The 24494-nt window shown below is 39.9% G+C and overlaps 1 protein-coding gene across 3 annotated transcripts in view; it reads right to left on the minus strand.

Annotated features, from left to right (window-relative positions):
- PLCB4 (phospholipase C beta 4) overlaps positions 1-24494 on the minus strand; it is a 197495-nt gene that overhangs the window by 162610 nt on the left and 10391 nt on the right. For all 3 annotated transcript variants that reach the window (XM_065682348.1, XM_065682351.1, XM_065682347.1), the window contains exon 2: positions 16040-16099. The gene's annotated coding sequence lies outside the window, so the exon portion shown is untranslated. The remainder of the gene's footprint in view (positions 1-16039; positions 16100-24494) is intronic.

Consider the following 24494-nt stretch of genomic DNA (forward strand, 5'->3'; position numbering starts at 1 on the left):
ACCTCAAAGGCAATTGGTTTAAAATTGCAAAGCCCTACAGATGGGATGTAGGGTGACAAGTTAATTTAAAATTAGATTCCTAGATATAGTGCACACCTGATAATTGAGAGAAGCAGCAGGAAGGAGAGGAAGGTTATTGCTCTATATTTGAAAAGGTGAATCCCTCCTTCATTAGAGAAGGAGAGGAAGGAACTCGAGAACCATACTGCATTGCAGGGATTTCCAAACAGCCGCAGGGCTTGGGGATGGATGTATTGCTGCTCATGCCTTCTCACACTATGGGTGAAATTTATCCCAGTTTAGGGAAGCTGTGAGCAGTTACTGGGAGAGTGGGAAAGGACCACTAAATACCAAGGCCCAGACAGGCCAGCTCATGCTCTTCCACTGTCTTCTCCCTCTCCCATGATGACAGTAGATACCTAGAGAGGAAGTATTACTTCAATTCCTAATGCTCAGAACTGCTCCAAAAGCACACCCTGTGAAACTGGTGCCTCCATGCCTTCCCACAGCACAGAGGCACTGCATGAAATCTGGTGCCCAGTTCCTGGCCAGCCTTGGCTCCAAGACTGAATTTCTCACCCAGAGCCCATGCAGAAACCTCACCCCATTCCCAATGGTGCTGCACACCGGCAGCACCTACTGCAAAAGCTGAGAGTGAAAAGAAGTGGGAGGGTTGCTGGGTAAGAACAATCACCCTGGGGAGCATTGCCCCACTGAACTTGAGGAATACAAATGCTCTGCCATTCCCACTTCTGCAAGGCCAGAGAGTTTGGTGGCAAGAGTAATAGAGCATTGCAACAGACTGTATTTCTACCTATGGTAATTATCATTTGTGGAATGCCACTACTGTGAGAAACAAAATACAACACCAAAGGGAAGCAAGAAATATTTAGCTTTGTCAGCCAAGCATACCACTTGCAGGAAGAACAGACAGAATAGACAATGAGCAGAAAATACTGTCATAGTACCTTCCTATTTTAATAATGGTTCTAATTGCTGACATTCAATTATTCAAACACAGCTACATTTTCCTGTTGTGCCAGAAGCACTGCAGGGGTTTGGAGATAAGACTTGTCATCCTGTACTTAGCATTACTTTGTCTTGAAAATTACTTGGCCAAATACTGTGTATAAAATATCTAGAAACATACACAGCAATGTGAGAATTATACACACTAGGAAATCAGCCAAAAAGCCAAGCTCTAGGTTAAAGTACCATGCACAATGTTCTCCATTCCTGGCTCCTGACAGTACAGCATTTTGACTTGTGATTTCCAGGAACACCAAGTCCATTTTCACAACTGACATGAGAACTGCAATTGCAGGTAAGACATGCACACTTGCACTCACAAGCACCAAGACAGTAAATATGCAAGCTGGACAGGACATCCGTAGAGGTGTTTCGTGACTAAAAGGAAACAGGCAGTTTATTTCAATTCTAAAAAGAATAAAGATTATACATGGAGCTCCCAGAAAAAAACAAGCATCTCTGAACCAACAAATAAAATGTTAATTAAATCTTTGTATAACCCTTTTTCCACTTTTACAAGAGAGTCAACCTAAAAGTGCAGGGATATAAAAATGTTCTAGTTTGGCAAAATAAGAAAAGTGACATTCCATAAAAGACCTATTATTAGCTTTGTCACTGTTCTATTTGTCTTCAATGTCTTTTCTAATAAAACCTAGAAGAATGAAGGGCAATATCATTATTTCTGAATCTCTACGTAAATAAACCAGGACCGTCCCTGTTTATTGTTTAGTACAGAATTAAAGACCATCTCAATATTATTTAGGTATTGGGCTGTGTCTATGCTGACCTTACCTTTCACTCATGAAGAACTTTCCATACACACCAAACAGGAAATAGCTTACAGAAGAAAGCTGATTTTAACAGTGTCGGACAAATTCTCTTTCCTTTCTAAACTGATTTGTACAACAAACCTTATGGCCAAGCTCTAAGAGGCTTTTGCCTTCTCCTGCATTATGAGGGGGGTACTTTCAGTGATGCAAAAATGAAGCTTTTTTAGAATACATACATTGAAATTACTGAAATACTTTGGAAACAATCAGTCACTTATTCAAAGCTCCCTTTATGCTGACAATTGACTGACTATAGCTCCTCTGATAGCCAAGCTTGCCCTACAGTTTTCTTGCATATTTGCCAAATATTATTTGGAATAACTTTTCAGCTTTTCCTCTTTGATTACTAAATACCCTTTAGCCCCACAGGATCTGAAAAGCCTCCATGAAAAAACACATCCTATCCTTTGCTGCTGCTATAAGAGAAAGAGGAACCTGAGGAAAGAAACAGCAGCTGACACAATCTCCACCTTTGTATCTGGCAGCAAAGAGAAAGGAAGGGCAAAGGAGATGGTAAGAGCATCGCAATAATCCCCATGGCCCTTCTCCACACAGAAAAGCACACATGCACATCTGTGATGCTGTAGACTTGAGAAAAAGATCATTGCTTACAGACACAGAGTGTATCACAGGGCACATCTGTGGACCAAAGAACAGACATTCACATATTGCAGACAGTTCCTACCTCCTGCTAAATCACCTGGTCTTCAAGTACCACATGCTGCCCTTTACCCTCAGCACCTTGGTCAGATTCACCCCGAGCTCTTCACTTAGTAGCTTACCCATGGCACTAGTCTTGCTTTTCCCCACATACTAGGCTTTAGCGCTACCTCTCTAAAATCAGTTCTCTTGTCTAACGGGGCCATCAGCATAATTCTAGTCCAATATCTTTATTTACCGTTACCACATTTATTTGCTTTCAAGTATTCAGGACAATGCCTTCTGGTTCCCCAAATTCTCCTAATTATTGCCTCCAAAAGCCCACAGAAGTTGAGCACAAACAAAAAAGAACTAATTTGGATTATATTAGCTGCCTTCCAGTATCTGAAGGGGGCCTACAAAGATGCCAGAGAGGGGCTCTTCATCAGGGACTTGTAGCGATAGGACAAGGGGTGATGGGTTTAAACTGGAACAGGGGAAGCTCAGGTTAGATATAAGGAAGAAGTTCTTTACTGTAAGGGTGGCGAGGCACTGCAACAGGTTGCCCAAAGAAGTGGTGAATGCGCCATCTCTGGCAGTGTTAAAGGCCAGGCTGGACAGAGCCTTGCGTGACATGGTCTAGTGTGAGGTATCCCTGCCCATGGCAGGGGGTTGGAACTGGATGATCTTTAGGTCCTTTCCAACCCAAACCATTCTATGATTCTATATAGAATCAATATATATCGCATTTTCCTCATGTAACAGCTTTCTTCATATGATACACATACAGACTGTCTTTGCACACCAGCATTTATTCCTCCTGTCAATAAGGATGCCAAAGTTTCACTTTCTCCTGCGAGACAATCTGAACTTGAGATCGCTCAGATCAAAAAGCTCTCCCTTTCACTTTTGTGTGTTGTGTTTGAGTTCTTTTTAAGAAAGATAAATCATTAACAGGAAATAACATTAAACCAGTGATCCCTCCCTCCACTGTTTCTATAAAACGGTACACGCCACTGTTTAGACCATACATTAAAACCACTTGTATGTTTAATGTCAGCAGAAAAGTGAAACTCAAGAGTCGTAAGATACATGGGTTTTGTTTTTGCAGCATTTAGCTGGCACTGGCCAACAAATGCTGTTTCATTGCTACTTTTCTGGGTATGATATATAGTTTTTATGTCTCCAGAAACAAAATCAGAATCAAGCTTTGGACTTTTGAAGGAATTCTGTGTTTTGCTGTCCTTTAATTTAGCTCTGAACAGTGCCTGCTCTGGCCAACATATCTACCCCATCAAGTGCAACCAATGTTCACCTGCGTGCTGCTCTACCCTGTTATTCAGCAGTTCAGCAGCAATGCTTTAATTCACTGAATGCCTGGAGCTGTTTTTAACATTTCCCACAATTCTGCAGACAGAACGCAAGTTCTTACACTTGAAATACACTATGGGAAGACACTGCATCAAGAAAGGGCTGAGCAACCGTTTATGCAGCAGCAGCGGATTGCATGTGGTCAGTGAAAACAACAGAGAAGAATCCATTTGTGATGAAAAGCACATTATCCATGACAAGGCCAAGAACTAGTTCCAGTTGCATTCATTAATGGTAACCTAGAATTAATTTCTGGTTCATTTTAATTTCTGCAGCCTGTATGTCTAAGGCACAGTTGGTAAAATCCTGGCATCCCAAACTAGAACAGCAAAGTTCCCATTCACGTTAAGATCGGGATTTTTATCTGTTGCTACAGCAGCAAATAAATACTGTGTTCACTTATTTCCTCTGAATATGGTCTCAGTAACAGAAAAAGAATTTGCTTGGTTCGGCAGCATGTGGAGACTTCTAACTTGCTTAGCCTTTGTATTAGAACTGTTTAGAGAAGCCACAGGGAGGGAACTTGTCTTTGTCCTTCTGCACATGTATGGAAAACAACAAAATCTCACTTCTCCACAAACCTCCACCTGACAAAAAAGCCTGATAGAGCTTTCCCAGTTTCTAGTGTTTTCTATAACAGGGCAGATCCAGGGCTCTGTTACTGAAAAGCTGACTATAATATGACTGTATTTCTTGTAACACCAACCACAAGGGGCAAGTAACAGCAAGACTAGCTCCAGCCATACTAAATTCAGAATAAGATCTGAGATACACGTTTTCATATCCCTAAGAAATTGAAATATTAATGTGTTCAATTTACAGAAACCTTTGACCCGTTCTCTTCCGCCAACGGCCATATTTTCCACCACATTTTTCTTTCAGTATTAATTCACTGATACATTTAATTTTGCCACTTTTTAAAGCTGCTCAGTACAATTACAGTGAGCACACCAGCTCCTGCCTGCTTAAAAAATCAATTAGTTGCTCAGTGAATAACAATTGTCACTGTGACTGACACATCCTAGAATCATAGAATAGTTCGGGTTGGAAAGGACCTAAAGATCATCCAGATCCAACCCCCTGCCATGAGCAGGGATATCTCACACTAGACCATGTCACCCAAGGCTCTGTCCAACCTGGCCTTGAACACCGCCAGGGATGGAGCAGTCACCACCTCTTTGGGCAACCCATTCCAGTGCCTCACCACCCTTACAGTAAGGAACTTCTTCCTTATATCCAACCTGAACTTCCCCAGTTTTAACCCATCACCCCTTGTCCTGTCACTACAGTCCCTGACGAAGAGTCCCTCCCCAGCATCCCTATAGGCCCCCTTCAGGTACTGGAAGGCTGCTATGAGGTCTCCACGCAGCCTTCTCTTTTCCAGGCTGAACAGCCCCAACTTTCTCAGCCTCTCTTCATGCGGGAGGTGCTCCAGCCCCTGATCACACTCATGGCCTCCTCTGGACTTGCTTTAACAGCTCCATGCCCTTCTTATGCTGAGGACACCAGAACAACATTGTACCAGTACATCATTGTACCAGAACACTCTTCTGATACTCTGTTTTCCCAGCTTTCTTTCAATCTTAATGCAATTGGGAGGAAAACAGGAACTGACGGCAAGAAGATTTCAAACAGGACGGGTCCTGCAACAACAAATACCAGGAATGCAGAAGTACATTATGGTACCAACAGGGATCCCAACTGCACTGTGCTAACTGCTCTACTGACAGATAGAGGGGCACATTTCTTTGAAGAGTTCCTAAGCGGCATGAGCAATCCAAGATCAACCACTGGACAAAAGTGAACTATTCCTGCTTCACAGATCAGTGCCGTCTCCACTGGACCTGTCACTGAGAGATTGACAGGGGACTAAAAAGTAAAAACATCAGTACAAGAGATAAACATGCTTACAGGGACATGTGTACATGAGATACTTAAGCACCAAAACGAAGCATTACTTGGAAAACAACCACCAGAACAATGATGCTATCAAAGCGGTGCAGGCTACAACCTGCCACAGGAGCTGCAAGACTTTCTGAAAAGCCCCCACCAGGTCACCAGTTTTGCCAACCAAATTAAATAAATTGAAGTGAAACACGAGAAAGAATGGTAAAACAAAGAAGCACCAACAAAAAACACTCCAAAACCAACAACAAACCATCACAACAAATATCTCTCTTAAAGCCCATTAATGCATGTGGAAAAACCGATCCCTCTGATTTCAGCAGGCTATATAGCAAACTCATGAGTAACATCTTTATATTTCACATGAGGGAAGATTCAACTGATACAAATTGTTTCAGTGCTTGTGAAGCATGCAGGCTGGAAAGCTGTCCAGGGATTAGAACAATTAAAGTCTATTCAGGCTCTGCCCCTTAAATCTGATTCTACTCCAATAAAACCACTGGATTATTTTTTCAACTGTGAGAAGGATTTGGCCTTAAATTACAATAGACTGATAGCTAAATTTACAGAACTAGCAATCCCCTGAAAATGCAGAACCTCAGAGAGAAAATAGAGATCACAAAAAGCCCCAAACCTCCTGGGATTATCAATTAAGATATTTTAGCTTCCCAACTTAAATTGAAAATATGCTGCAGGAACCTCTGTAGATACTCAATTATTTTATTTTTATTATATTGAGACCCATAATTGCACCTGGAAGGAAGGAAAAACTGGATCACTTTGTCCCCATTGATCTAAAAGCGCAAGTACCATCAAGAGACATACCTGACTCACTGGCAGAGGGAGCAGCAATGAGACCTGCATTAGGAAGCTTCACATGAAAGAAAATAATTAGGACAGGCAGAAAAATTTCAGAGGATTTAATTGTTCACACAGTTATGAAATAAAATCCACACCATTTTGAAAGTTTAATGAATTGCTATCTGAGGAAGGACAGCCACATCCAGCCAACTGTAAATGCTGCTATGTATTTCATGACATATGCTAAATACAGCTACTTTTGGACCCTAACTTTGATCTTCTGTTCTGTGTCTGCCATTCAAAACTTAGGATTTGGTTTGGAACTGTACTACCCAGTTTGTAGGTAGGCTACAGAAAACAGAATCCTTGAGGGAATTATGTGTGTATGCATTTAGCAGGGAAGTTTGACAAATTTGCCTTTATCCTTTCCACACAGGATTATATGTATTCTCACAGAAGTGATGATCTAGGTAAAACCAGGCCTGGCTTGACTGGAGTTAATACCGTCTCAGAGAACTGAGGTGTTCATGCTGAAGGAGAGTAATTTGCCTGTGGAGAGAACTTCAGTATAAAAAGCAAGCAGAGACTAAGGGCCTATGCACTTAACACTAAGCATGGCTCACAAGTGACAGTGCAAAAATGAAAGACCAAAACAGGAAGATATTTACAGGAGGACATAATCAAGATTCAACTTTAAGTGTACAAACAGCTTGTTCCCATCCTGCTCTTTATTTACAAGTGGGGTCAATCGCACCAGAATGTGGTTAATACACAAATGTTTGCATGAGAAAGGCTTTGCTTTTTGAAGAATTGTCATGAAGGACTGTTCTTGTAACAGACATTTTATGAAGATAGTCTTGCTGTAATCCTAATGGTTGCAAGAAGCAGAACAATACCTTCAGGAAAGCAGCAGCCAGCAGCTTTCTTAACCAGCTCATAAAATCAGTGTATGCGAGATCCTAACAACCCTCTACTCTATTTCCATACATGCCAATATCCCTCATTTACAGCTCATTTTAAAAGACTAATAAACCATCTGCATCTCTGTTGAAGTAAAGCTGACAGAAAACACTACACTGAAATGGAACAGAATATTTTAAACATGTTTAATGAAAAATGTTTCTACACTTAAAAAAATAGACAGAGATGAGTAAATCTGAGCTATTTCTTTCATTGCCTCTTCTAGCTTTTCAAAATGTGTCACAACACACACGTACCTGATGCAGCCAGACCTTTAAGTGGGGCCGACACAGTGCAGCAAACATTTCGTTTACCAGAGACATTTATAATTCAATTTGGAGACATTTGCAAATGTTTGCTTTCAGACTGCCCTCTTAATGGGTTCTTTAACAACTCAGTGGATGCACAATAACTGCGAGTGTATTAGGATAATCAGTCTCAGGAGTAAATTATTCCATCTAGCCTTTTACTAATGTTTTAACCACAAAATTACAAGAAGACAGAGCCATTTCAAGCTACACAGACCTTCTGGTTCAAAGGAAAAGTGGCTGGTGGACATGTTACATAAGTGAGAAAATATGATTTCAAACTAATTAGATCCTGTAGATTGGTTCTGATGTTTGGGAAACTTCTGGATGGATTAGTTACATCTTTGGAGTGCCCTGCAAATGTGCAACATCCCTCAAAGGAAATAGAAGTGTTATTTGACAGGTAAAAAGCAAAATGGAAATTTAGTTTGCCTTGAAGCTCTAGTTTTTTGGGGGATTTTTAATAGCTTTTAGTATTTTTAAGGTATATTGCTTTAAATTATTTTAGCACATTCTGTTTAGCAAAGGGCTCAAAGCCTGATGTATTGTCAAACCCAAATAAAACACAGATATTCACAAATGTCAAAACCTGGTGTCTTTTGCAGCTCTGGGCTCCTTAAAGGTACTAACTTCACAGGGAAGAAGGGGAACAAAATGTTTCTAAAATGAATTCTTAAAACAGCCAAAACAAAACATAACTACATAAAAAAACCCCACGCTACAAACCAAAACACCATCCAACATTTCAACACCCTCAAATCACTAAGAGAATTCAGGTACTAAAAAAGGTAGAGAGAAGAAACGTTAGAAGCTGGAGGAAGAATATTTCTTTCTTTCACCTTTCTGTACAGTGTCAAAATGTAATATTAATACTTCCTGCTCTAAGAAAATCTAAAGAGGACTCAGCAAGCTATTAAACCTTCCAGTGGATCATTTGTGCTATGACTTATTAGCATAATTGGGGGCACACTTTATCCTGACCTTTGCAAAACTTTCATTTCCCAAATGTGATAGATACAAAGTGCTTTTCTAACACCAATAATGATTATTTCCTATGGGAAACTGCCAATTATAAGTTGGCGAAAAATGCTATATTTGATGTACATTGAGAACATGAACACACCTATCAATAGTCTGACTAATTAAAGCCATTCTCCAAATACTCATAAAGCTTGTCACTGCCATGAAATACAACCTACACAACCGCATCCTTGTCACGTCATTCATTCAACAACAATAAATGTTTGATTAATGTTTAAATGCAGCACTTCCACTGAATGCTCCCCTTTCCCAGCAGTAAACTAACACACGTGGGAAGGTGTCTTAACATTTAACCACTTGATGTGACTTGATATAAACAGTAGGAATTTGAGTCAAGTGCCAGCAAAAATAGGCAGATACAGAAACAAACTCCGTGTGTTCTGGACACAAGGAAAAATAAAAGCATAGCAAAGATCATAGATAAGGATAAGCAATAAACTGTCACAGAGCATCTGGTTTGGGTTTATGATATTGACTGCAGTACAGTGTGCCGAGGTCACAAGTACAACAGGTAGCTAATTCAATGGCATCATTTCCTGCTTCTCTGTCACCTGCTGTCTGGTATAACCTGCTGCCAAGGTGCTGTAGCTAACGTGCACCTTTAGGGAACAGAACCAACAATGGACAGAGGGGGTACAGCCAGCCAAAACTGAGCACACTAACCCGACAGAGGACAAGATAACTGCCTTCCCACCAACACACCCTCAACTACTCGGCGCACCCAGCTCTGCATGCGCGCATTAGGACTGCCAGAGTAGGAGTGTGTTTTGGCAGCACCAGCCTCAGGCATTTAGTTCGTAAAGCATCTTTTCCAGCAGTGAAACCACACCACACAAACAGGGAAGCCTTCCAGAATATGCAGTCTTGGGAGAACATAGAGTTCAATCTCTTCATAGGCAGCCCAGGTTTTTAAAGCTTTCCCAGGATACCAGTGGATGAACAGACAGAATTGGTAGGCTGCAGAATCACAGCAGAGAGTAAAAGAAATTCCAGTTCTCACTGATCAGCCATTCTGTACACTACATCATCTTGCGTTTAAAAGGCATTTGCTGTAATGTCTTTGCTTTGGCCATAATCATTTTTGAAACAAGTTCTTAGGGTATGATTTTATGTTCTTGCTAATGTGCAAACCTCCACAAGATTCTCTGATTCCAAGATGAAATGGACATTAAAGTCAATGTAAAACTATTTTACTACATTCACTTCTCATGTGTAGGAGAGTAGATTATGAACACTGAAAAATCTGATTCCAAATTCTATGTGGCAATAGCAAACCCTCCATGCCGGTATAGCAATGACAGAAAGAAAAGCTTTTGAGTTTCTTACAAATATTGACCTGGAAACTGCCTAAAGCTGTTTAATATTTCAAAAGAGTGAACTCCCCATTCAATGATTCTGTATGTACGCGATTTACAAAGAAAAAAAAAATCATTATGGAGTCCAGGCAACAAATTGCTGTATTAAGACGTAGAAAAGGGTCACTTAAACCAAAAGAAGTAATGTTTAAAAGAACCCCAAAGCAACACTTGAAGTTTATCTTTTAAAGATTTTCAGAATCTCTTGCTAATTGCTCACTTACATCCTTAAAACCAAATGCATTTACACAAAAGCAGGCCATAAAGGCCTGCATATTAAAAAAAAAGCCAACTAGTTTTCAGGCAGCAGAAACAGATGACTTGTAAACAGGCTTGTATGCCCCATTTCTTTTTTCCCCTTCACAAGGTGCAACTATATTATTGGGTCTCATAAAAGACACCATGTCCAATTCAAGATTTCACCTTGCTTAGTTCCAACACAGCCACAGACAAACACCATGCCAGCATTTGACACAAATCCTACAGAGCTGAGGCAGGCAGAACTGCGTTTTTAAAGAGAAAATGGATACCAGCTTCAAATTAAGCAAACTCAAGTTCCAGTTCATCTGAACCGAAAATTTCCCTCATTATAACTCAGGTATTGAAGAATATTTGATCTGCCTTTCAGAGAGGAGATAAACTGCTTTCATATAAGGCTCAGCATGTGCAAAAGCGGACCTTAATAAGTGAAATTTAAAAACTATTTAGTTTGCAATGAGAAAGGTTCAGAAATCATTTGAACGGAGTAACCAAGTACTAACATGAAGCAGGCATGCCTGTCCATCCTGCTGGAAGAGACCTACTGAATTCTTAGAGCCAGTTGCTCAGCCTAGGTGAATTCAAACCAAATACAAGCCACAAATATTTTAATAGCTATGTTAACTGGCTTTTGTCCTCCCGTAAAGCCTCTAAAGAAGGAAAGACAGGGTTGCTTTCTCTAGGCTAAAATACAGCACAGCAAGAATGACTGAATGAATTTTTGTCAGACTGAGCAACCTGCTTGCTCACAGACAAGAGCTGGACATACAGACCTGACCACCTAGACCTGATCTAAGTAGGTGAAGTACTGCTTTCCTTTGTTTTGAGAAGAGTCTGATCATCAGGCCAGAAGAAGTAAAAAGGGTCAAAGTCTTCCAAATGCACAAGTACCTGAGGAAAGGACCCTGCAGATCTTTAAAAGACAGTCTATGTATCAGCACAAGAATTACTTTAACATGTACAGCTTCCAGAGGTGCTCCCAACTGCTAACCCAGACTGCAAGAGATCTCATAATCATCTTGTTTACAATCCAAATTTCCAGTCTGGTACAAATCAAAGAGCAAAAAGAAGCAGTTATGAAAAGTAAGTAGATTCACTTGCTACTTTTCAGTGTAATGTTTTACAAGTCTTATTAATTTGGAAAAGAAGAAACAACAGTTAAAAATACAAACATAGAAGAAGTGGGATGTGTGTCGTTAAGTAATGAGCAACAGTCCATATTTGTCTTTTCCCTTTGTTTTACAGGGAAAATACTAGACAGCAGCCTCATTGCATACTGTAACTTTCAAAACTTGGCAGAGCAGTTCTTACACACTGTGTTTCAGATCCAATAACTCAATACGTGCTTCAAAGATCTGGCAGCAGTTCTTTTGGGAGTTATTTCCTACTTTTCTGGCTTATGCAACCTGTCGAGTTTGGAAAATTTACACTTAGCAGATTAAAAGGATGTACACAGAAAAAGAGGAAATCATAATAACCACAATTATAAATGAAGATTTGAATGTAAATTTGATTTGCCACAGACATTTCCATTGCCTGCAAGAAATCATCCTGATTCAGAGCAGCCCATGCCTTCTTCTCAGATTCCAGTTTTTACAGGTACTGTGATCAAAAAGGATTTGTTTAGGTGAAGAGCTGCCAGTAGGGCAGACTCTGTAACTCACATACAAATATTCTCTGTTCTCTAATGCAACACTTGTTTTAAGAGCAACAAAACTACAACAGGGAAGATATGAATACTGGAGCAAAACCAGGCTCTGGGAAAGCCACAGGATGGAGCGGAGTTTCGCCTGTGATTAGAATCTGTTTACTTAAACACTCAACCAAGCATTGCTCCTCTAAACCAGACCACAAGTGTGATTAGAGAAAACATCCCTCTGAAATTTTCCATAGTTTGAGGCTTAAAGTTGAAAATACAGGAAGAAAAAACAAAACAAAACCCAACTTTCCAAACCCAATGCATTTTCTGGCAGTAATTTAGTAATTTTCTTTTTGACTTCACCAAAAAGCAAAAAGAGATAAAGATGAATGCCCTAAACATGCAGCAGCATAAGAAGATGGATCAGTTTAGAAGAAAATATCTACTAATCTTGGTGTATTAATAATAAGAAATCCCTTGGGAACACAGGAATGCCACTCACCATCTTCGCCTCTGCCACCACTGCCCTTCAGCTTTTCCACCAAGTTATGCCATCTTGGTTTAGGCTGAGAAACTAGAAAGGGAATAGTTTCATCAAGTCCTCTCTACTCTCTCAATTTCCAGACACACATTTGTTCTGGTTCGAGCAGACTCTTGCGCTCTGGTTTAATCCTGGAGCTAATCTCATTTACTACTAACGAAGAAAGTGACTCAAAAAAAGGGACGAGAGAGAGGAAACTGCAAAGAACCCAATATGGCTCAGTGAGCTGAGCCTCCTCAAAACAAAGTGGTTTGCAAAAGCTCCGCTTTCTTCAGGTTTTACTGAGGCCTAACAAAATGAGCTGTCATTTTGTGTTCCTTTCTTCCCACATCATCCATCTCCGCATGTAAGACCAGGGTTTGCACATTTTAAAAGAACAATGCTCTAACTTTGGCCACTGATGAAATACAAATTTTGAGTAAAATAGCACCACACCTTAGTTCCTTATATATCATCCCCATACCTTTTCAAAACATAGCAAACAGTCTTTCTTTGCTGGGGATTGACTGATAAATCTTCAGGGTGAAGTTTCACAAGACAGTCACTTAAATACCAACACAAAAGAAAACAACCTTTTCCAGCCTAAGACAACTCATATCATATACAACCAAAACGTACAGGAGCCAAGATTTGTTTCCTCCCTTTTTCTGAACTAGAATGTCTGAAGATTCAGGCATGGCATAAGACAGACGTACCATGAACAATTTAAGGCAGCAGCCTGGTAAACTTCATTAGTCCTCTCTGGAAATCCACTAGTCACTCATTTCCCCACACACCTCTGCTGAAAAAAAATCACTGAATCATAGAATAAAATCATAGAATGTTTCCACAGATGGGGCATTTACCATCTCTCTGGGCAACCTGTGCCGCTGTTTCATAACCTTTATTGTAAAAAATGTCTTCCTTTTAATTTACATCTACTCTCTTTTAGTGTAAAACCATTACCCCTATTGCAACAGGCCCTACCATAAAGTCTGACCCTATCTTTATGTCACCCTTAAATATCAAAAGCCTGCAAAAAGGTCTCCCTGAAGCCTTAAAAGCAACCTTTTAGAATTGCAGTTAGCAGATCTACTTTTCAGCTAGATCGGTTTCACTACTTACACAGGCTTTTGGTGTGAACAAACATCCAGGGACAAGAAATTAAGAGGCTGGGAGTGAGACTGGGGACTACGTTCTGTAATGGAAGCATCAGTTCAAATGTACATGAAACTACAGGGAACCTGACAACTGAGACAGTAACTACAGCCATAAATTATCCCTATGGTTTTGTTATCATTTGCTTTTTAGCAGTACTCCCAGAGCTCTGCCTCCTCTCTCAACCACCAACCCTTCTCAGTCCAAGACCTTCACCAATGTATACTTTCTGCTCCTACCAAGCAGTCTACCCATCACTGGATTTTGCTGCGATGAAAGAGGACAGTCTTTCAAAGGAAAGTATGAAGTCTACATGATCACAAGCAACAGGGAATGTTTGGAAAACAATGCTTCATCTGGATGCAGTAAGCCTCATTTATTTTTCTTTGGCCTCTCTATTTTTGTTTTATACTGTTTACTCCATGTTTTAATGACAGCAGATATTTTAAGCATTCCTGACCTAGAAATGTGCTAAGAATAAGAGAACTTTTCGAAAGAAAACATTGTCCATCTGAAGGGAAACTCAGTGTACACTCCACCTAAGCAAGCTACGTATGTTGCTTACAAACAGCAGGTAACTTCTCAGACCTAAAAGAACTCAATTTCCAGAAGCTAGAGGTAACGTGTAAAGATTCAGATTGGCTGCAGGATTTAATGGACCTAATTAAAAGAACAGTAGGGGGATTCCCAGCCAAAATAGATGCAACAGAAGAAAATTCAGCTCAGGTGGGAAATACCCACACAAAAATGCCTTAATTGCTGCGCTTATCAGGGACAGTATCAAGATATCCAGTGGAGCCACAATAGCACTACCTGTATTTTCAGACCTACACTCCAAGGAAATATTTGCAGAAGTTTCTACTTTCCAATAAAGTTATTTCTGGCCAGTGTAGGTTTAAGTTTTTCTTAGTTCTTTTAGTAAACTGTACTTGTGCCCACAGAAGAATTATTTTTATCAGTTACAAACAAACAAACTGATTGTGATAGAACACCAGGTCACAGTGCAACAAATTCCCAAATCCTTGTGGTGTACAGCACAGGGATAGACCAATGATCAAATAGTGAAAACCAAGGAAAACAGAAGTGCATTTTAATGACTAATGCCAAGGTTATCCATAAATAAAGCACTGCCTACAACCCCCGTACCACTACTCCTAAGATTCTAGAATACCAATGCAACCATGCTCTTTGGTGACTTTCTACACTGAAATTTTGCTGCCAAAGATCCCTCTAGAGGAGTGGAGAATTCTGATGTGAATTTGAAGACATATGAACAACAAAAAGTAAATACATCATCTCATCATGATCACTGATAAAAGGCTCAGTAGAAAGAAGAGTGCACCAAGTTCTTCATTCCACTTGCATGGGCAATGCTCTCCTCCTCTGCAGAGAGGACTGGCAAAGAACCCACTTAAGCTAAACTGAATGAATGGTCTGACCAACAGGGCAGGACTGAGGTCTCACTCGGGATTACTGAGAAACTATCATTTGCCTCACAACAAACCCTTTTGAGCCTGCTCAAGGCCTGGAAGCTAGAGTGAAATTCCGTGTCAGTTTGATGTTTCTGGAGGAAAAGCAGCTTTCACACAGCAGAACCCAGAAGGGTGAGAATCCTTGATGCCCGTGGCATATATAAAGCTATGTTCAGACTAGGAGTATGTACGAAGTGAATGTAAATTGGTCTGCAAGTGACCTAATTCTGAGTGTCAAAAACAAACCAAAACCAACCAACCAAATAAAACCCAAGTGACTGTTCTTGACAAATTTGAGGTGAGAAGAATCTGCCAGAACCAGAGAATGTAGCACTTAAACTACCTTTGTTGCTGTTTGAGGAATAGCTCCATGTTCTTGCTATATTTTAGCGAGGCTGGGAAGGGGTAAGTTTACTACTCACCTGTACTTCCCAGAATGCTAGGCTACTGCAAAAAGACAAGGCCACTGAGGACCTAAAATGCCCCCATCTGTCTCTGTCACTCACACACATGCTTCTTTCTCAGTGTCAGGGGATCTGTTTTTCTGGAAAGCGCAGTACACTCTGCATTTGCAGAGTTATGACCTACACGCCTAATAACTTCTCTCCTCTCGTGAACCACAACTGTTTTTTTAGAACATATTTCTCATTCTAATATTGACAGCACCGCATTGAAACATTAAACCATATTTTAAACAAATAGTATATAATCTATAAAAAAATCCAAATGTTAAATGAACAGAAATACACATACCTTTTGAAAACCAGAAATCACTCTGTAGAAATTCCCATTGTAGAGAATGTCTTTCCTTCCCTAAAAAGGAAGAAAAAAAGAAGCCTTAATTGTGCATACTAGTATTTAATTACCTGGTACAAACACAGTGAACTACTTCGAGACCTTTTTCACTCAGAAACAAGTCCTTACTGATCAGTCTGTGTACACTATAGCAAGCTTAAGTATTGCCAATTCAGTATGTTTTTGTCTGAAGTTCATTCCATTTTGAAACTGCTGTCTTTGTTATCTAAGCAAAAGCCTCATAGCTGCAGGTGAAACTAACCCATTCTTCCAAGCATTTAAAACTATACAATGGGGGCCAAGAAGGGAGCAGCTTCTCAGGACCAGAGCAGAAACATGTATTTCATTCTGAGATATATGATCAGGGCTCTTTCTTATCCCAGCTTTGGGTAAAAAGTAAATCAGTAGTAAAACATACTTTCCCCATTGCTTTTGCCAACACTATAAAAGGGTGAAAGCATCATCTAATTCACTGATGCCCACTTCTGGTTTTCTGCCTTCTGTGTGTGTGTGGGAAGAGGTTGGCAACCTCTTGACATCTGACATTTCCATGCTTCTGGGCAGTACAAGTGAGTGAAGTGATTCACACCATTAAGAAGGAAAAACAGAATTAAGAGAAAGCCTCAGCAAGATTAGAAACAGAGGTTCTAGAAAACGAAGTGTCTCAGCCAAGAGAGGCCAGAGCATGTTGTAGGTCTAACACTTGCCTCAAAAACTCACAGCACATAAAACACGCCAAGGAGTGCAGTAGAGGACTGAGAACCACAGCAATCAGAATTACAGCAATGAGAACAGTTAGAGATAAGTTTCCTGTCCTATCAAACACTCCCAAAGTTACCAAACACTTCTATTAGAACAGAAGTTTTTCCAAAACATAAATAGCAACTGAGAGGACAAGGGCTAGATACTTGTTCTCACTAAATATTGACAGCACTGTCTTCTAATAGAAGACGACACAGTGCCTTTGTTCTATATGTTTTTTCCCCAATGCCTCAAACCCTCTCATTTTGCCGATGCACTTTCAGACTGGCCTCAGTAGCTCATAATTACATGACAAAATATCCCTGGGTCTCCACCACGACACAGCTACAAAGGTGTCCTTACACTTACTTACGGCATCAACTAAAGCCAACCTCATGCTAAAATAAATTCACTATTCAGAACATGTTTGTGTTGGAAAAACAAGGCATTACAAAAATATTTTCAACCATACAAGCTACTCTCAGCCTGCAATGAAAGATGCACCTCCTATTTTTGTTCTCTTGCAGAATGTGGTTACATTACAACACGGTTACATCAGTGTAAAATCCAGCACAGCTCCACTGAAATCAGTGGCATCCTACCACACCTAACGCACATAACAGAAACAGAACCTGCTTCTCAAATGATTTTAATCATTTACAGCTTGCTGGGTAAAACTGCCATTAGGCTCTGCTATTTCTCATGTCCCATGTAAACAGATGAATACAATCTCATCAATGTAATGAAAAAAAAATCCGTTTCTTTTTAGTTATTCAAATACCAAAAATCTTGTCTTTTCACCAGTTAAGTGTTTCTTCAGAAGCTTGTTTGGGTTCAAAATCTCCAATGGCCCTTTCAGCGAGACTTGAAATTCTTTGAGAGAAACACTTAGAGCCAGACTCAAGTCTCAGTTACAGAAGCAGAAGCACTAAGCAGTCCATAGCTAACACTAACCTAACTACTGATGGGGTAATGGACAGCAGCTGCAGCCTCAGGTTTGTCCTTTGTACCACAGCCCTAAAGGCAAAAAACAAAACCCATGAAATTTTCATTTCTCTCCTATTCTAAAGCAAATAAATGTTTAAAGAATGAATAATGTGGTCTTAAGTGCCTTGTTTTGCAGAGGATCATTACGTTCCTCACTTCCTGAGCACCTAACTAGATACACACCACAGGATCTCAATTGCAACTGAACACCTAGCCAGATGTTGTGACAGGACATTCTGAAGTGCCCAATGTTCATTATGAACTACTGCTCAGTAAGGCAAGACTGTTTCTTCACTACTCACCTGAGCTTCTCTACCACCTTAAATACATCTTACGGGTTTCCTCTCTCTCCATGTGACTTAACCCCCTAGTAACCTATTAGGAAAGGACTTCAAAACCCCCAGCTAGATCATGGTAATCCTTCAAAAGGATGGGCAGCGCTCATCCAGACTCTGGGCTTCTCAACAGATTTTCTGTTTATTTTAAAGCAGAAAAGAAGCTTACTTCAACAGGGATCTAACATACAAGTTCCTTTTTCACTTCTCATTCTCTGGAATGATCAGGGAGTATGACCTGACAGGAACACACTTCTAGAAGCCTGTAGCTGTTTCCCATCTATAGGCACTTGGCTATGGATGAAGATCATGTCCTGGAGTTACCCACTGGGAGACCGAAACTTTAGAATTCCTATAAAGACCTTTTGCATGATCCTAATTAAAAGTGGAGTACAAAGCACCCAATTTAGAAAAGACCATTAGAATCTCAATTTGCACATGGCAATTTTAGGCCATCAATACATCCTGAAACGGTCATTACCTATCCAAATCTTCGCTCATTTTGTGCCAAAAAGGAACATCAACCATAGTTTATCTATTTGTTATTTTTAGACATATTTTTTTTTTACATTTTTCAGACCTAAATTCCATATACAGCAGCCTGGACACATAGTTTCTAAGCAAGATCCTTCTTGCTTTGGAAACTGTTTTCAGGATCTTGGGGGGTGAAATCCCCACAAACCAACCCAAAAAGCCCACAAAACCACCACACAAACCAAAAACACCTGAAAGAAGTTACTCTCACCCTAACACTATTGTCTTTGCTAAGATGGTACCAGCTGGTACACACTTGTGGGCAGGAAACCACACTTACCAGAACAACATTTTGTCAGCACGCTGCCTCCTACCAGCATGCAACAAGACTGCCAGCTCCTGCCTTCCATGGGGCAAGCTGTTCTAGCAAGGGCCACACTGTCACATCATTCATTCTCATCTGAAGCCTTTGAGAAACCTCAGCTCCTTCCTGGAATGGAGCCTTGCCAGGGACAGTCTGTTGCTGGTGACACACTACACACAATTCGTGGCTTCCTGCTCAAAGCATTACATAATTTGAGCCTCTGGCATATCTTTCTGGAACATTTCACATACTAATCCACAAGATCAGCAGCCTCTTTAGCTACCAGCTAGTACTGCATCTTCTCTGCACCAGTACTACTCTGGATGGCACTGACTACAGGGGCAGATGGCTGTCTATCCCAAGTAAATGAAAACTTGACAGCAGGATTCATGGACACAGACAGAAGCAACAGCTAAATACACAAACACAATTATTGGTCAGTAACTTCAGAAACAGTAAAAAAAAAAAAAAATAGATCAAGCAATAAAACAACATTTCATCCATTTCTGCCAAAGGAAAACCATGATCGAAATCGTATCCATAAACCACATACGGTTTTATTAAGGAATGTTGCGTTTAACTTCTTTGAATTAAGTCAGACAAAAAACAAAAGCATACAAGCTGCTGCTGGTGCCACACACAATACACCCTTAACTACTAGACCTGCATCTGACTCCAGCCACACAGTCTTGAGTCAAGAGAGTTCTCCACTCAGACCAGGACCCATAAAGCTAAACTGAAAAGCAAAAGTACTTCCTGGTGTTTGGTGAGCAAGATTCAGCACACTGAATTCCCAAATCGGGCAGACTATTTCCAGAGAGACTCCCAACAATTTGTAGTCCAGAAATCCTACTTTATGAAAGGTATAACTCGGAAACAGTAAAGTACACCCTCCAAAATTGTTTGTAAATTACAACATCTCAGACTTTTTCTCTACAGTGAGCAAATGTATATGATAAAACCGCATACTTTACACCAAGCAATAAACAGCAGCAGTGTTTGCACAATAAAGTTACCACAAACTCTCAGCAGCATGAAAGTGTAACAGGCCTAAGAAACACAATCTGCCATTGAACTCACAGAATTTCAAGGTATTTTGGATGTAACCACTGTTACTATCCTAAAGCTCCTGCAGGTATCTTACCTGTGGTTTAGGATGGTAAACTTTTTAGGAAGAAAATATTAAAAAGGCACTCTATTTTTACAGTCACCTTTAGTAATTCTCTAGAACTAAATTTATTGTGCTGCAGTTTAAGAGGTTTTCAATCTATGAAATTACTCACTGCTGATAAAGGCATTAACAATCCAAGACTTCATTTACAGCATTACAAAGAATCCAGGTCAATTATGGGTAAATGCTTTTACTCTGCTTGGGCCAATGAAATTAAGTTCATTAAAAACCACACTCCTACCAAGAGGTGTCTCACAGCAATTCAAACAAAACAGAAGTGAAGGGGCAATCCCAGACTCCAGCACACAACCAGGGCAGCCAATGCAGGCTCTGGGGAACACAGAATCTTAGACTAGTTTAGGTTAGAAAGGACCTCAGCATCATCTAGTTCCAACCCACCTACCACGGGCAGGGACGCCTCACACTAGATCATGTCACTCAAAGCTCTGTCCAACCTGGCCTCGAACATACGCAGCAGGTGAAAAGATGGGAAGAGAACGTATACCCCTTTCAGGCCCACAAGCTACCAGCTGCCAGCACTTTATATTGCTAACGTAGATATAATGTAATCATCTCAGGTCTCTAGGGAAAGCTGAGAGTCATCACTGAAATCCTACTGCAGCTCAGCCTTTTGTGCATGTACCCCACCTTCCAGAAACTGGGAGTTTGCTGCTTGCCATTCAACTCCAACACAGCATGTTCTGATCTATGCTTTTATTATCCCAATCCTCCATAGTGGCAAGAAAAAGGGATTAAGCAGCTTTATTTTTCCCGTTGAATATTTACTAAGGTAATTACACATCAGTTATGATAAAAGATACACTACACAGAGCAAAATAACGCAGAATGGGCATGCCACTTCATCCCAACCTCTTTGTCCCATAACACATGGGAGAGTACACAGCTGATTAGGTATGCTCCTCCAGGAAAAGTTTCATGCATCAAACTCTTCCAAATGTAACAAAAAGATACAGCTTTTTCATATTGTCCCTTTTTTGGCAATCATATTACATTATGTCTTTAAAATAAAAAAAAAAAAAGCTATTTTACAAAATGTTATTAATTACTAAAGCCATCTGTGCTTCTAGAGAGCACTCCTTTCCATCCCTTCTTTCCTTCCTGCTGAGCTGCATGGTGAAGATGCAGCAGTATATTTACAACCATTTTTATGCTAGCAGATGTTACACCACACAAAGCTGCTTCGCTGCAAGTTCAAGAAGAAAGTGGTGGGAAGAAGTTTACATAGCCAGACATTATCAACAAAAGCAACAGAGGATAGCAAACCACAGGCTACAGATTTAATTCATACAAATCTCTCTTGCTCTTTGCCACTCTGCTTTCCAATTTGTTTCCACTTTATAGGAGAATCTGACTGGTAGTCACTTCATAATGCACTGCATGGCCTAAATGCCAGCAGCTTCCCTTGTCTCAAGAAAATGTACAGAGCTGAAATTAAATTACAACTGGCTTAAACACACTTTTATTCTGCCTCTACCCAAGTAGAACACATACCCCATTCAAAGTAAACATGTTTAGTCACTGAATAATATAAAGCATAAAAGCAAAATTTACACTGTAATAAACAGAGATACATTTCAAAGCAATTTTGATTACTATCTCTGAATCTGGCTGCAACCAGCTAGCTAAAAGAGGCATTATTGTGATGGAAATAGCATCGTATTTCAATGCAAGAAAGTAAACACATTCTACCAGATACTAGCACAGGAGTTGAAATCCACCCAAGAAAACCATTTCCATTATCGGTTTGCATTATTCTGCTGTAGCGTTTTGACACCGAGTTTAAACATTAAGCTGCAAGTACAATGCCTCTCTTTTAAAACTGATGCAATTCCTTGAGGAAGAATCTGATATGGCAAAGAAGATATCCTGTCCACTAGTTTCTCCCAAAGAAAAAAAAAAAGGAGAGATCAGCTGAATTCTTTATTTGGCTAGTAAAAAGATCAAAGCGTTACACATCTGCAGCAGAGGTTTTCAGAGACTCATTCTGCAAACACCCTGGGCCTGATGCTGCAGGCTCTATGGAAGCAAATCTCTTCTGATGGTAGCCAGTACCAGTCTGTGCGGGTTTGTCCAATGTAAAAATTTACACTTAAAAGCTAAGTCAGTAACTTTTAAAGTGCCACTTGATCAAAAAGTATTAAAACATGCAGCTTACATTTTTAGGTTGATCTTTACCACATGTAGTTAGAATTGTTTCACACTTACATTCTGTTGCCTGTGTACTAAAAATGGTGTTCAGCTCTAGACTCCTCCAATAGTGGTGTTATAAATTCTTTGGGGGAAGAAGCATTTTTAACAAGTATGTACAATGCCTAAAAAAAGATTTCAGAATGACTATTAGATCACCAAGTGCTGTAAAACTGCAAAGTGTCATATAATTTTTAGCATAGCTGAAACATCTTTCTAGATCTATGCTTTGTATATTAGAGTCCAGTTTCTGCCCAGTCTCTTCTATTTGATTTCTCATCCAACTGTGCAGTCGAGCTTGTTCAGGGTTTGTTCTTTACTGCCTTTCACAGAACTGAAAGAGGGAGGAGACAGAAACAACACAACCCATATACATTAGTTTCTAAACTGACACAGATGTTCAGTGATAAGCCTGATGTCTGCAGCTACCCCAGTTCATTTCAAGAAGTACTTTTTTAATATATAAATGTTTCTGACTTGAGTGTCTCTTTAAGCAAGCTTTGCTGATTCAGACTATCTCCATACAGTTGCCAAAAAAAGGCACTTCTGAGTTATGCTGCTACTTAAAGGTTTACACAGGGAATCCTCATACCTAGAAATAACAATAAGAAGCACATTTATATTTTTCCTGGAAGACTACTGTCAAATATTATATGCAGAAAGACTGCTTGATAAATATCCTATATTATACTTCTAAACATGAAAAGAATCAGAACTTGGCTACTGCTGGGCTATAAATCAAAACTGGATCTCTTCCATAACAAAGGTATTAAAACACAATGGCCTCTAATACTGCATGACACGTCAATCTAAGCAGTATGAGCAATGCCTGCTCTATACATTAAGCTGCAGTCCTGGCAGATTGTCCTAGTATGTCTGTGTCCCTGATTTGCTACATTTTCATTTGCAAGTCAAGGTCAAGAAGTAATTTACCAGAATCTCTGTTGCTAACACGTATGCTGCAGGCTTCTGTGAAACCCTCTTACAACACTTAAAAAGGTCTCAACAATTGGAATATAAAATGATATAAAATTGTCTGAAAGCTCGTTTATACCTTGAGACATTTCAGCACGTTGAACTGAACAACATGGATGCTGTTTCTTTTTAACTTACATAAAATAGTAGTGTGTATATATTCTAATTAAAAACACTATGTTGCAGTGTATTCTCTCATCTGAGATATCAGTGACTAGGCACCAATCAGGTTAAAAAAAAAAAAATAATAAAGGCTGCATTATAATAAATGCCATAAAATAAATAATGCAAAGATAGTTCCTGCCCCAGAAACCTTGCAATTTAGGACATGAAGAAAGAATCCTTAAGGGATCATACCAAACCTACCTAACAGCACAATGTAAATGTCAATACAGGAATGTACTTCAGTTCATACTTTAAGGGCAAAGCTAGAAGTATGCACATTGTTCTGATGTGTGCTGCTGAAGGCTGTTGTGTCTCTCATTGTTCACAAGACAATGAGCCTTCATGTTGGGCATTATCCTGACATTTAAGATAAGCATTGAAAAAAATACCATAATCAGAACAGTGAGGATGATGTGTATGTGTCTTACTGTATTTAAATGAATCTCTTTGTTCTAAACTGGGATTTTAGTTAAAAAGACCACTACAGCCAGATATGCCTATGTCCAAAAGATACAGGGACGAAGGAAGGACTACATGGTGGAATTACTAACCCCATATCAAACAGCAAAGAAGAAACCTTTCAGGCTGGGCCTTTACCCCCTCCTAGATCACAAAAGGTTTTGGATTCTAACCCAGTAACACTACCACACCTACTACAGGATCAAATGTGTTCTAACAGACACTCCTTCCTCTGCTGAAGCTGAGCTAAATATTGGTTTTGAAGAAATCAGATTAGTCTCAATACAACCTTCTATAATCCCAGCAATTTCTCTCCATCCTGAGAAAGTGCAGTCTGACATCTGATCTCACAGAATAGGGGCTGTTTTTTCTGAAAAGGAGCATTTCTGGCAAGTACATGTCAGCCCAGTGCTACAGTCAGGAGCATCTGCATCTCAAGACAAATTTGTGGGCATACACTTCCCTTTCCCTACCTCTTGCTAAAGAAGGAAAGGCACAAGGAAGGGAAAAAGTGACTTGCTCTAACTTTTGCAA

Source organism: Lathamus discolor, chromosome 5 (assembly GCF_037157495.1).
Source record: "Lathamus discolor isolate bLatDis1 chromosome 5, bLatDis1.hap1, whole genome shotgun sequence".
In the NCBI taxonomy this organism is placed as follows: domain Eukaryota; kingdom Metazoa; phylum Chordata; class Aves; order Psittaciformes; family Psittacidae; genus Lathamus; species Lathamus discolor.